Source organism: Argopecten irradians, chromosome 3, assembly GCF_041381155.1.
Source record: "Argopecten irradians isolate NY chromosome 3, Ai_NY, whole genome shotgun sequence".
In the NCBI taxonomy this organism is placed as follows: domain Eukaryota; kingdom Metazoa; phylum Mollusca; class Bivalvia; order Pectinida; family Pectinidae; genus Argopecten; species Argopecten irradians.
The window spans coordinates 60,643,886-60,659,466 of NC_091136.1; the positions used below are offsets into that span (position 1 = coordinate 60,643,886).

The window sequence follows — 15,581 nt, forward strand, 5'->3', positions numbered from 1 at the left end:
CTGGTTAGAATCATATCAGCAAAAATTTTTAACTGAGCATGACACGCCCATTAACGTTATTTCTGCAGACCTATACAGACCTTTTTACATTTACTTCAGGTGTGTTTAATTGAATAGATCTATGTCACCTAGGTCACGTTGGAAATTATCTTTTGTATATCTTTAGGTATGGCTGTTTTTATTTTTGAAATTTCTAAATCCATTATGTTTTTGTATCTTTATTTAGGATTGATCTGCTATTTAGGAAGCTAACTTATAACTTTATGAGTTCAAACTTTATCCTATAAAAACTATTCTATGACAAGCCTTATATATAAACTTTATATTCTGTCTTTTTTCGATATAAGAAATTCTAATCCGCCGATTATCGGAAAGTATTATTTTATTTTTGATATCGCTATATCAGCTGACAAATTCTTAGTAATTTCTGATATAGTGGTTCACATGATATTACAATGAGAAGAATGTCTATTTTAGCGTTCTTAATAACTACAATTAAAATTGAATGTGGCATATATTTGTTTCGCCGTCAGTGAATTAGAAAAATATCAAAAAGACGACTAGAAAAAAATTAGTACAAGTGTCTCCGAGCAAAAGGAAGGGTAACTACTCTGTCATACATTACGCTGAGTGTTAAAACCAAGTTTGATTTAGCAGAATTTTTTTATATGGAAATAAGAGTGTAACTTTTCTCACTGCATCTTTCATATCACATTGTATATCTCATAAAACACCGTCTGATACGATATAAAAGATACCTCATTTCATTATCCTCATATCATCAAGCTGGGGTGTGGGAAAGGTTTCCATTCCTTTTCATGTCCTGTAACGGAGCATTTAACCTTACTAACAAATATTCCTGAACCACATCCCACTTGATCATAAAACAATTCGACAATGACGACTCAATGATATCGAATTTTGGTGGAGTACAATATGTTATAATCTCTGATTATGTAACGTTTTATGTTCTTAACTGAGCATGACACGCCCAAAGACGTTATTTCTGCAGACCTATACAGACACTTTTTTTTTTACAGAACTCTGAGGTCCTTCCACAATTCTTGTCACGTGGAAATTATCTTTTGTATATATAGGCGTGATTATCATAAACTGTACCTTCTATAATCTACTACATTTAAAGGCGTATCGTGTTTGAAGGGATAACGATTTTTTTGTCTATTTAGATGGATAAAAACTATTTGAAACTGGTTTTGTAATTTGTATGTTCAAGAAGACTAATATTGTTACGGAGAGATATATATTGTAAACAAAACAAAAATATATCTTATATTAGAAACATACAGGTATAATACAGGATTGAAATAAAAACAGAACTGATAAAATATATAGAGGATATTCCTTGTTTCTTGATGAATAACAGTTAGGCTATATTTCATCGAGTGGGACAGAAACTTTGATACTTTCAAAAAAAAAAAACAAAATAGTTTCCACATCACGAGATGAAAAAAACACTAAAAACAAGGAATGTTCTAGTATTATATTGTTCCACTAGTCTAAACAGGACAAGGACGTATATGAGAAATAAGTCAACTGGTTTTGGGGAGTAGCTTTTGTGTTTGTTGACCTGACGTTGGGCGACGACTGAAACAAGGAATGCGGTGCGAGGTTTAGTTATTGAAGCGGACCGTCGTATTTTTTAACGAAAATTGACATATTCTCTAAATTATCCGTCTCTGAATTTAATCTATTGGTGTTTCGTTTGACTCTAAACTGGAAAACGGTTTTATTCCCGGTTCATACAATTGATAAAGAGACAGTCACGAATCCTTCTCACTTATAAAGGCAATTGATACATTAGGCATATATGTAAAAAGCTAAGCGTAAACATGTTAAAATGGCTTTAAACATGATTGACAGGCAATGGATTCTTAACAGCTGGGATTTATCTTGGCATGTATGTCCATTATCTCATTTTGTTGTATGTTTTATTTCAATTGAATGGGAGCTGTTTGAACCATGTGCTTAGATGACATCCAATTCGTTTGGGAGTTAGTTAAGTTGTCCTCTGTCGGCTCTCTGTCCACTGTGTTTACAATGATTTCGTTGGGAGTATGAACTGTTTCAGTAAGTAATGAGTATAAATTCAGATTGTACGATGTTGTGACATCAAAGACTTATATGTAATGAAGAAGGCTAAACTTTATATATTACATCCAATCTTGTTCGACAATGCACCAGGTCGGGCAAGAATCGAAGTTCATGAACTCGGTCAGTGTACATAACCTTCGGATTGACCAGCTTACTGTGATGTCTGCACCGAAATCCGATCCACACGTACAAGTCTGGAACAATGGCCTGGCGAAGAAACTCCTAATCGTCTAAAAAGATTACAGGTGGAATTTGAACGTCAGCCATTTGCTGATCACATTAAATCTGCAGACTAATTGAAACTTGAAACTTCTCAATTTTTTATAATAGTATTTAAAACACTTACTTCTAATACCAATTACAAAAAATCTAGAGATGCATATTATCCAGTATATTTCCAAATTATATACAATAATATCAAATATTTTCTTTCGGAATTATATTATTATCAGCATATTGACAATAATTGTTTGTCACTTACCAAGCCCCACGCCAAACTGTATTGCAAAACCTATTTCTATTGAGTCATAAGTGCAATGTATATGTCTTGCTTATTATAATGTGTTCGTAAATCTACATTTGTTTGAATTGTTATGATTGAAGCCTTTGAATGGATTTTCCCCACGGTAGATATGGTGGAGATTCTCGTTATTTCTCAATGTATCAAACTTTCTGGCCTGTGTGATTTTTGTAGTCTACTATAGCAATTCCTTTGTCATATTTCTTTTCTACATTTGGAGATTAAAATTTGACAAGTGCTGTATGTTCAGAGAGGAGACGAATACTTTCATGCCATTTTCTCCTTTTCTCCTCGTACATTTCTGTACATTTCGTAGAAAGTCTTAGTATTTCTATATTTCCTTTTTGTTGTTTTCAACCGTCAACTTCGTTAAAAATCCTGATGATGTATAAGACCAGGCAAAAATTCAGAGGTTAGCAACGACATTTCTGATCAATTGGCATCCCTATTCTGTGTCTACACGATTTGAGATAGATAGATAACTATACAATACTTGATTTGCACTATCAAGATGGTTTACGTTTATGGGGTATGCAATTTTTCATTACAGTTTTATAACTTAAATTAGCCCCCGAATTTCATTAATTTTGTCTTCTGATTATGTATGTTTTTCTTCTTTATTATTTGTTATTAAATTTTGTCAGTTTTCAATAGTCCTCTTCCTTTACCACGTGTATCATTAATAATCCGTTCATACCCTTGGAAGAAATGGATGTGTTATGTTTAGTATCTTTTGAAAAGTGGCCAGCAATAGGTTCTGAAGCAAAGAGAATGTCAAGAATTAAGTACTCATGAACTCGATACTCAATGCGTACATATTTACCGCCGATTAGACTCTCCTTTTGAATTAAGAGTTATATCATTCTGGTGGCCTTTTCTGTTGACCATATAAACCTATGTAATACTGACAGTGTGTTCTTTGTCCATTAGTTAATATAAGAACACCCTTTACCACCAGTTTTCTGGTCTGGTATCTATAGAAGATGTGGTATGTTGGTCATGATATATTAGAATTACCTTCTGATCCCAATGATCTACCAATAAGGGGTATTATATAGTAATTCATCTGGGATTCTGTTATAGAAATCTGATAATAAGTATAATATCAGTGCAATCTATTGCTATTTATCACAGATTGGTGCACACGTTTCGCCTGGCAATATACAGATTATTGAAGTGTTTTATTCTGTATTTGTATTGGGGCGGTATTGGACAAATGTCTTCACATGTACATACACACTTGTTGGGTTATCATCATTACGTTTTACAGATGGTATCAATATTGTAATTTATAAATAGCTTTAAAGTCTGTTATAAAGGTGACGAAGAATAGATACCTAGTTTCAAGTGATCACGAGAAAAAAAAAACTTGAGATGTATTAACAGTGTATTGTATACACTTAAATATATGAGTTAAGATTTCATACACCCGTCGATCTCTTACGTACTAATACGGACCAATACGTCTGTCTAAAACCCAAAACACCATTATCTTTGTCATTGTTTTTATCCGCGAGTATGTTATATCAGATCAGAGCTCCCTTTACAAATGGTCTGACCGTTGTTAACACCTCGATCTGCAACGTGGTACAATATATATCGACACCAAGCCTTAGTTGCCGGACCCCTCTCTAATCTCCTTTGTATTTGGCAGACAAATTAATGCTACTTTGGTTTGCGTATCAAAGTGGCTTTAATAGCAAGTGTTTTAATCAGTTGATCGCAGATTTCTAGTCCAGTGTTCTACACATGTGGGTACGGAAGGAGCCTTAGTTACACCGCCATTGGAACGCCGAGGACACAGCCATGACTACTTTACCACCCATAGACAGTCACAGGTTAGTCATAAAGACACAATTTAGTCAGGCTTAGATACATCGACCATAGACAGATTAGTTTATCTTCCTCTTCTTCTGCGAGCAGAAATTGTAAATAGGTTTGCAACTGGTGAGTCACATCAGCTTATCACTCCTTAGGTGAATTATAACAGCAAGTTCGAGACTGGATTGAAGGCATGCATCATCAGTAAACACCAGTCCTTTGTCTTTCCTCCTCGTAAAAGAAGACGTATATATTATATTTCCAATTTTCATAATAAAGTAATCTAAATAAAATATCCACCCAAACTGTGTGCGTTTTTGGAAATGCATACACCTCTGAAAACAAAATAATTTCCAAAAAAGGCGTGCGACTGTTACATTTTATAATGATGAGGAATCGCCTGTTTGGTTGGAGTTTTGTGTGTCATCATTTTTCTTGACTTTTCCATATCCATGTAAACATACTGCTATCTTATTTTTGTCGAATTCCACCCCATACAACATATCAGTATATATACATTGGTAACATTAAACGTTATTTGTAGGTATGTAAATCATTCGTAAAATAATAACAAAACTGTCATATTGATTTCCTGATTGGATTATAAATGAAGTTCATGAAAAAAATAAAAATGAATTGATAAGTTTTGCTTGGATGCTATGGTCTGTCAACAACTCTAGTTGTTCACATATTCTCTATATGATTTTGGGAGGCTGTGGTATGGATTTATGTTTCTCTGTGGTAGCACAGAAATTATGCAGACATTATCTCTTCCTTGGTTTACTATTCAATAGAAATCTACCAGGATATCCCACCATAAAACCTTATTATATGATAATTTTGTTTCAAAACACAACATTTCCATGCAAACCATCTAATGACTGTTTTTCTACTACTAACTATATTATTTTGCTATATCAGTCTTGTTTGTAATTCAAATATCAAACTTTGAAGTTTGTAATGATCACCTTGCAGGTTTAACTTAGTGGCGTTTGCCTATCTGATATTTTTCTGCATATTTGAATCTTCGTAATGACGATGTCTATAGCAATAACAGGAGGGTTTGATTGGAAGGTCCTAGGTAAACACAAAGTATACAGGTAGTACCATGCAATGTCCTACCGTGGAATCAATCTTCTATATAATAGTAAAAGTGAATTTGTATTGGAATTATAATGGGGCCCGCCTTACAGGTAATTATTGATATACACAATCAATTACCTCTGACAGGAGACAAATAATCTGGCCAGCTTTTCTCAGGAAGTCCGTATATCTTAAAATCAATTAAAGTCGACATAGTTTATATGGACATGGAATGGTTTGATATGTTAGTTCTCGAACAGGCCTACTCAGACAGGTAGCTCTGAGTCAGGCGTACTTACAACCCACGTAAGTCTGCTGGTAAAGTTCGTACCACTTAGACAATTAAACACAGACTGAAAAGAAAGAAAATTGTGTTATTCAAAATACACATGACATTTGGCTTATGTTTAGTCTACAACGACGAAAAGTCGAAGGCGATATAAGTTGATAAAGATTGGTATATATACACCTAAGACAGATATCCGACTAGGTGGCGTTCCTCTATCATTTCTATAGGTAGATTTCGATCCGAAGTGATCACCTTAGTTTTTGAATTGCTCTCTTTTATTCCATACCTTTAATGTCTTTACACTGGGGCTGGGTATTCAACAGTACTATCCCAGTGTTTATTGGATAATCCCTGGCTAAACCAAATACTTTCTGTTTTGAAATTCCTTACCTACCCCTTTCGCGCCTAATGGGTTGATCTGTTTACACTCTTCACAACTTGCATTGAGACGTTTATAATCGCTCGATTGGGTATTTCTATAGCGGCTGTCAATTTTAAGTTTTACACTACCTACCTGGCTACTTAAAGGGAGAGCACCTGTGGTTTCCATGGTGACTGTCATTAGAACGAAGAAACAAGAATAAGGCTACTATTGGAACATTAGTATTGTTCATTATTAAGGGAATTCGAAGTGTTTGGAGCCCCGTGATTTGAGTATGCCGGGTTCCAGGCCCGGGTCTCGTGTGGAGGGCTACACCGTGTACGGACAAGACCAGGGATATGATGTGTAAGTTCTAGTTACCTCTACGGGACGGTAAATCATCTCTTTATAGGTTTTATAACATACGACAGGAATAGTATTGTATAATGAAGGACACCTAAAGTATTTATAACTTTATGGTCCTTTTAAGTTTAGCCTGGACATATGTTTAATTAACTAGGAAATGCTACCAGATGATTTCAATAAATCTTTTTCGTTAGACTTTCGACACTAATTCCAACAACAATCACAAATAAATGCATGGCACATTGTCACATTTAACAGTTTATTAGGTTTACATACTCAGATCTCCGATACTTTATAGAGATCTATATCAACTCCTTCAGGCTGTTGTTACCTACTAACAGTATCTACAATACAATTGTCATGATATACACATTTAATACATTATACTGACAAAGCGTTGGTAGATTGTCCTAGTGTGAACTATCTGTGTTATAGGTTATGGTAGATTGTGAATATCGTATGAACTATCTGTGTTATAGGTTATGGTAGATTGTGAATATCGTATGAACGAGATGTGTTATAGGTTATGGCAGATTGTGAATATCGTATGAACTAGATGTGTTATAGGTTATGGTAGATTGTGAATATCGTGTGAACTATATGTGTTATAGGTTATGGTAGATTGTGAATATCGTGTGAACTATCTGTGTTATAGGTTATGGTAGATTGTGAATATCGTGTGAACTATCTGTGTTATAGGTTATGGTAGATTGTGAATATCGTATGAACTATCTGTGTTATAGGTTATGGTAGATTGTGAATATCGTATGAACTAGATGTGTTATAGGTTATGGTAGATTGTGAATATCGTATGAACTAGATGTGTTATAGGTTATGGTAGATTGTGAATATCGTGTGAACTATATGTGTTATAGGTTATGGTAGATTGTGAATATCGTGTGAACTATCTGTGTTATAGGTTATGGTAGATTGTGAATATCGTGTGAACTATCTGTGTTATAGGTTATGGTAGATTGTGAATATCGTATGAACTAGATGTGTTCTAGGTTATGGTAGATTGTGAATATCGTGTGAACTATATGTGTTATAGGTTATGGTAGATTGTGAATATCGTGTGAACTATCTGTGTTATAGGTTATGGTAGATTGTGAATATCGTATGAACTATATGTGTTATATGTTATGGTAGATTGTGAATATCGTGTGAACTATATGTGTTATAGGTTATGGTAGATTGTGAATATCGTGTGAACTATATGTGTTATAGGTTATGGTAGATTGTGAATATCGTGTGAACTATCTGTGTTATAGGTTATGGTAGATTGTGAATATCGTGTGAACTATATGTGTTATAGGTTATGGTAGATTGTGAATATCGTGTGAACTATATGTGTTATAGGTTATGGTAGATTGTGAATATCGTGTGAACTATCTGTGTTATAGGTTATGGTAGATTGTGAATATCGTATGAACTATATGTGTTATAGGTTATGGTAGATTGTGAATATCGTGTGAACTATCTGTGTTATAGGTTATGGTAGATTGTGAATATCGTGTGAACTATCTGTGTTATAGGTTATGGTAGATTGTGAATATCGTGTGAACTATATGTGTTATAGGTTATGGTAGATTGTGAATATCGTGTGAACTATATGTGTTATAGGTTATGGTAGATTGTGAATATCGTGTGAACTATCTGTGTTATAGGTTATGGTAGATTGTGAATATCGTATGAACTATATGTGTTATAGGTTATGGTAGATTGTGAATATCGTGTGAACTATCTGTGTTATAGGTTATGGTAGATTGTGAATATCGTGTGAACTATATGTGTTATAGGTTATGGTAGATTGTGAATATCGTGTGAACTATATGTGTTATAGGTTATGGTAGATTGTGAATATCGTGTGAACTATATGTGTTATAGGTTATGGTAGATTGTGAATATCGTGTGAACTATCTGTGTTATAGGTTATGGTAGATTGTGAATATCGTGTGAACTATCTGTGTTATAGGTTATGGTAGATTGTGAATATCGTATGAACTATATGTGTTATATGTTATGGTAGATTGTGAATATCGTGTGAACTATATGTGTTATAGGTTATGGTAGATTGTGAATATCGTAAGCACTATCTGTGTTATAGGTTATGGTAGATTGTGAATATCGTGTGAACTATATGTGTTATAGGTTATGGTAGATTGTGAATATCGTGTGAACTATCTGTGTTATAGGTTATGGTAGATTGTGAATATCGTGTGAACTATATGTGTTATAGGTTATGGTAGATTGTGAATATCGTGTGAACTATATGTGTTATAGGTTATGGTAGATTGTGAATATCGTGTGAACTATATGTGTTATAGGTTATGGTAGATTGTGAATATCGTGTGAACTATATGTGTTATAGGTTATGGTAGATTGTGAATATCGTGTGAACTATATGTGTAGTAGTTTGTATATAGTTTAACTCTGTTAAAATGTCACTGAAACTAGTCTGTATTAGTTGTGACAAAATCGTAATGGTATGATATATATCAGATATTACATTGATGGTTGGTGAAGAATTGTGGCCTTCGACATCGATATCCATTAAAATAAGTCTTCGATTCGTTTTTCACTAGAACCTACCAATTACATTTATTTATAAAAGTATAGTTAGCGGAAAACACAGTAGTTAGCGGAGTCTAACAGTGGTACAGAAATTGTATACGCAAATTAAGATTAATCCCTTTCAGTAAACATTATGTAAACTGTTTCCATTTTGACAGCCTTTGACAGTTTTTACCTCATGAATAGTCAACAAATATCACAGCAAGACAGCTTTTAAAGAACTGGAGGTTATTTAAAGTTTCTATACTGAATGTATTATAGACTTACCTATTTAATCTCGTGTAATCGCGACTCGTATTGTTGTTTTATCTCTAAAACATGTGTTTATCTGTCAGTGAACACATGTTTAGATCATGTGACAACTAAGTAAGGTGTCGGGAAGCATGTCTGTAGGGGCTTGGCAGCCCTTTTAGTGATTTTTGTGCTGTGCGGTTTATAATTCCTCTTATCCATACGGTGCTTTTTTATTTCCCCTACCCAGAGTGATGTAAGACCTTGATAACATGTCGAAGGCCCTTACTTCCCGCTGTAGTTCAGTAAACATATAAAATAAGAGTATAATTATCAAATAACTGGCACGTAGGCCTTAATGGTCACCTGAGTTCTGATACAGAACGACACAAAGACAGTTTAATACCCCTTGTTATTCCCTTAGTATCCATCAGGGTTCTTGGAATCAGCCAGGACTAAAATATAATTTTATATAAAGCCACAAAATGATAAAAGAATAATTCTTTAAAAATAATCAACTATTCAACTAATCATATCTGAAACATTTATACATATACATATATATATATACCGGTGTAGTAACTCAAGACCAATCAACATCATGGCAAATTGTTGAGATATCAATTAAAAAAAGTTCAGAGAACCGATATCTATCTTGCGCAACCAATTGTAAATGTAATTGATTAGTATGACTACATTATTCTCTGTATACAGTTACTAGTGTATGGGAATAAAATGCAATGTCGTTGTAATTATGACAGTGACAGTGCACAAATGCTCCATATTTATCAAAAACCTAAACACCATTTTTGTTTTGTATAATATCATATATGTAAATTTATAGAAATAGATAACAACATTTAATTCTCATAATTCCACTTTCTTCAGTTTTTCAGTGAGCTTTAACACGAATCGTCACCATTGTTTTTGGAGTGGACGGAGACCAGTAGATAACTATATATAGTCTTACTATCAATTTTATGTAATATTGTACAATATCTATATTTATAGTTATAGGGAAACCATTATTGTATAAGTGTATAACATAAGTACTCATTTTGTCACTATGTGGTATAATATACAATGACGATTGCTATCGATAATGTATGAGACACAGCGGTACATATCGTATTACCCTATCACCTTAATTACATACAGATAGTATTTCAGTATTCCAAATATCATAAAAGATTTGTGACATAGGTCAAATAACAAATACTTCTAGAATTAACCTGTCTGGTTTTAATATATACATTAATATACTATAGTCCACCTACAAGATAGGTCTTACTGCTACTTATATGGGAGAGCTTTATGTTACTGGTGAAATATGACTGATGATTTAATATATTGACAATTGGTGGGAGGAGACGTTTGTATTTTATTAAACTCTCCAGACTTTACAGAGAAAACCCTTCAAACTGGAGGAGGAGTACTTCAGGTGGGTACAGAGTCTAGACACGTCATCTGATTACTGGGTAAATATCATAACACGAGATGGGATTGTTATTACATCTCCTTTGATGTTTCCTAGTGGTGAAGGCTAGAAATCACCGAGCAAGTTGATAATGGGTTGTCTGTAATGTAGGTGATCTGACAAGTTGGAACAGAATAAGTTTGCTGCAATACCATTTGTATATTTTATTTAGTTTCTTTTATTGATATTAGTATACTCTAAAATACCGTTATGATAATGGAATGCCTGATAATGCATATATTGTGCACATTAATAGTGATGTTGATGATAATTTGCTAAATGTGTTTTATATGTAAAGCTAGCTTAGCGCAAGATATACTATAAAATAAAATGGCGATTTTAATATCAAGACACATTATATATGCATAGCGTTGTCTCATTTGGGTTGTGTTGTAGTTCCATTCTCATATATTGGTCCTATATAAGGTTTAGGTACCTATCAATAAATCGTTAGTGTACAAAAGGTATGGTAGGTTTATTTCTATGTGTTACATAACACTCACTGGTACTTACTCAAGCTTGCCTTTTACTTAATGGATGTGTAGACGTTTGCAATATATGTAGAAATATCACACATCCTAGTCTTATTACAACAGTTAGGTGTAATCACATCAGTATGACAGTGTATACCATAATATAATTTGTTTATTTTTATTGTAAATGTATTTGTTTTAAGCTTTATGTCACGATCTTGGGCACATTGCGTTGGTTTGAGGTAATGGTTTATTAAGTATTGTCTTTACAAACGAATAAGTAAAGAAAACATCATTGATTAAATGATTAATTGAAAATACAGTCAACAGTGGCTGAAATTGTTTTTGTTAGTAATCTATGTTATTGATTTTGGATGAACGGAACATTTTGCTACATATTACTGAATAGTATACGCGATATTGATTGATCTGTCCGCTATTTGTGTGAAGTTGAACGGTAATAAATCCTATAGACCTATATCTATTGTGTTAATCCTATTGTATTACCACATTATAGTACATTGTATACCCATCCGTCCCCTGTGAGGAAGGCTCCGGGTTCTGTCCCCTGGCCGAGACACACCAAAGTCTATAAAAGTGGTAGTTTCTGCTCCTGTTTAGCGCTCAACGTACAGGGAGTGGGACGACTGGTTCGCCCGTTGTCAGTATAATGTGACCGGGTGGGGTGTGTTGCTTGGTGTCTTCGGCGGCATGCTTCAGTGATATAGCACTATAAAAAGGGCAACAGTTCCACTATACAAGAAGACACAACATGAATATACCGCAGTCTCCCGGAACACGCACCTCGCACAACATACACGCAACGCACCTCATACATGGGAGGCCGTCCTTACATGACCATAGCTGTTAATAGGACGTTAATTAAACAAACAAACAAACAAACAAACAAATATACCCATCCGCCACGATACTGGTTAGAGATCAAGGGTTCCTAGGACAATGTACCACGGTTACCCTGGTCGAAATACACACGTCAACTCGTCCTGTTAAATGTCATACCGAAATTCCATCACTTGAGACATATTCAACTGATAAACGTTTATGGACATTTAATTTTCGTTATAATTTGTTTTCCAACGCTGGGTTCTTGTGTACATTCTCAGTGACAACCTGAAACCCCCCATGGAAGTGATTAGGGAAATCGTTCTGAATCCTGTACTCTAAACTAGGTTAGTTAGAATCCTATGGTCTCTCAATGATGAATCAAAAAATGCGCTAGAAGCCTGATCATTCCGAATCTGTCCGACGTCCAAGTTCACGCCGGGAGTGTAACTTTAAAAATGGAATACAATGAAAAGGAACGTAAACTATCATTATTACATAAACCTTAAATATATATCTTAATTTTTACTGTTAAAACCAAATTGATATTTAATTTTTGCAAAACACCGCAGTCCTTTCCATTTATTTATCCAGGAAAACCACGTACGGTAAAGTTTGGTTGGAAGGAAGGAATGTTAATTTTCTCTGATAAATCTATCACTGCTTTGGGCCATAAATTGTTCGTACTACCAATATGTGGTAATTAAGTTTTAAAGTTTGTACGCATAAAACGTAATTATTCGATGGTGACATTTAAAGGAAAAAGAGTAATGGCTAATTTAACGCATGAATGACCACCAAGAGTCGTAAATTGAAGAACTTTTGCTGATCGACGTAATTTATCAGATGACACGAGCGACGGAGATTCTTAAAGCTTTTAATTTCCCTTAAGATAAACAAATGTAGAAATATTTAGTCCCAAGTTATATTTACGTGCATATTTAATTAATAAGATGAATGAATATTTTAGAAATGAAAATTTATAACTGAATGTTTTTGTTATTAAAACTCAATTGAGTGCATGATACATACAGGTAGTGAAGGGTCTTTTGTAGGGGAGGCGAAAGGAGACGGGGGATTAACACTTCTATTGTGTTTGAATTCACTGTGTTGGAAAAACACAATTAGGCACACAAGTTATTTTTTCTTTTGGTAATTCATCAAAGACGTGTATTCAGTTTTTATATGAAATGGAATTTCTTTCAAACGCCATGCCATCTAAGATTGGTACGACCATTAAATAGAAAGGCCAAGCTATATCAACATAGATTATATAATTATTCCTCCGTTGAATGGCAGGACTGTATTTAAAAATTACTTAAATATAAAGAGACATTTACTCAAATGTTCTTCGTATAACCAGACCCACCGATTTTCTAATGTGCGTATCCTGAATAGGCACTCAATCGGAAACTTTTATGTTAACAATTTAGAGAAAAAAATTATAGCAGCATTGTGTCTGACTGATTATAATTCTCTTTAATTACACACAAGTGTGGTTAATGTTTAAACAAACCTATAATTGGGTTGGAAGTTGAAGGTTGTAAAGTATGCAATGTGATGCACTGTCATTACTCTTTGACCAGGGAATCCATACGGTAATCCTTTTATTGTATAAGTATATTTAGTTGACCTTGTGTTGCCTTATATTTCCTGTTCTTATGAGAATATAGTCATTGTATTCACGTTTACAGTGAAGGTTAGCATGACTAGCATCAACTATGGAGTGTCTCGGTAAGGGGACAGTAAACCATACTTTCCTCTTATGGATGAAACCTCAACCCAGTATTAAGGATGTACACCTCCGGAAAGTCAAAATTTTCTTGCATTAAACTTTTTTTCTCATATATATTTTTGGAAATAGGAGTTCATACTATAAAAGAAAATGGAAGAAAAAACATTTGTCCGTGTGCTCGTTTTGGAGCTATTGTCGCTCAAAGATTCCTAGTTGACAAAATATTGGATTTTATGTGAATGTTGCGGTTTTGACTTTTGACCACATACACGAGAGAATGCCATAATTTCTAAATGAGGTGTTTGATATGTATGGATGTTTGTAGAATTTATTTTCCAATAGTCTTCTTTAAAACATATCAGTTATGATTAATAAGACTCGTATTTTTTCTCAGAATAGCAACATATGTTACCACTACCCCCTAATTTTGAGCAACAAAAATGCACTATTTTAGCCATTTTTGCCAAATTAAAACCCTATATAGAAAAATAAAAAGTTCTGGTATTAAACTATTGTCAATATTTTACATATCAATAGGGAAAGGATTGTTCTTTCTTAATCAGGGAGAAAAAAATGGGGGTCTGTGTGCTTACTTTCTTTGCCCCATTTAAATATTTGTTATTTTTCAATATTTTAGAGTAAAAAATAAAAGTGCTAAAATTACCATTAAATGTAAAACTTAAGTAACAAAAGTGTATCATTTCACACATTAATGCTCAATATTTTAATCATCACAAACCTAGTAAAGATTTACAGCAAGAAATAGCTCGATACAGCTAAATATGCTGGCGCAGTGGTCATTTAAGTTTAAAACAATTTAACTGAAAAATGGTAAAACTCAAAATGAAAAAAGACACCGCCAAATGGAACACCATTTCTTAAAATCCATGTATAAAAAATCTGCGAAGAATAGAAATGTAAATTTTGACAAAATTTGCAACTGGCAACTTGCTCTACAGATATTTATAAATTGTATTTTATAACTTCTCATAACTAAATAATCTCATAACTTCTTTGATCTATATATCTCGAAACGAGACTTCAACGGGATTGAAACCTCAGAAGAATACATCCTTAAAAGTGAGCGGTTGCAAAGAACACGTTAAAAAAGAAAGTGTAGAGTATAGAACAAAAACTATCTTAAAGGTCACTGTATAGTCTTTTGATGAATTCCAAGATAAGAATTATCATGATTACCCCTATTGTATAGTTTACTGTAGTTGTACATTTGTATAAAGGGCTTATTTGCCTTTCTATGTGCTGAACGTGGATGGTTAAACCTAGTCCGCTAAACCTGCCTACATTATTAGGCTTTTTTTTATTTATTTTTTTTTTGCCTAATATATAGTCAGCTCGCGGGCTCTTAAAACTGTGAAATCGTAGGCCAGATTTGGCCTACGCTACGTCAGCGGCATATTTCTAATATATCGTCCATGCAATGCCGGGAAAACGTACACATGCCTTTATATTGGGATCTTATGTACTCCTTTGCCCCCATGTTACATCCCATTTATGAAATTAAACAACTGTGTACAATGAAATACTTCCGAGACCCTTCTATTTCACACATTTGTAATGGCCGCCGTATACACATTTAGTAGAGCAAACGGCAGCCAATCAACTTCGCTTCCGGTTTTATTTTTAAATATCCAGGTGTAGTTGAAAGTATGCTACATGTATATGCAACGTGAATATC

At 33.9% G+C, this 15,581-nt stretch overlaps 1 protein-coding gene across 2 annotated transcripts in view; it reads left to right on the forward strand.

The window, feature by feature from the left end:
• LOC138319267 (kinectin-like) overlaps positions 1–15,581 on the forward strand; it is a 107,355-nt gene that overhangs the window by 26,264 nt on the left and 65,510 nt on the right. The gene's annotated exons all lie outside the window — the stretch shown is intronic.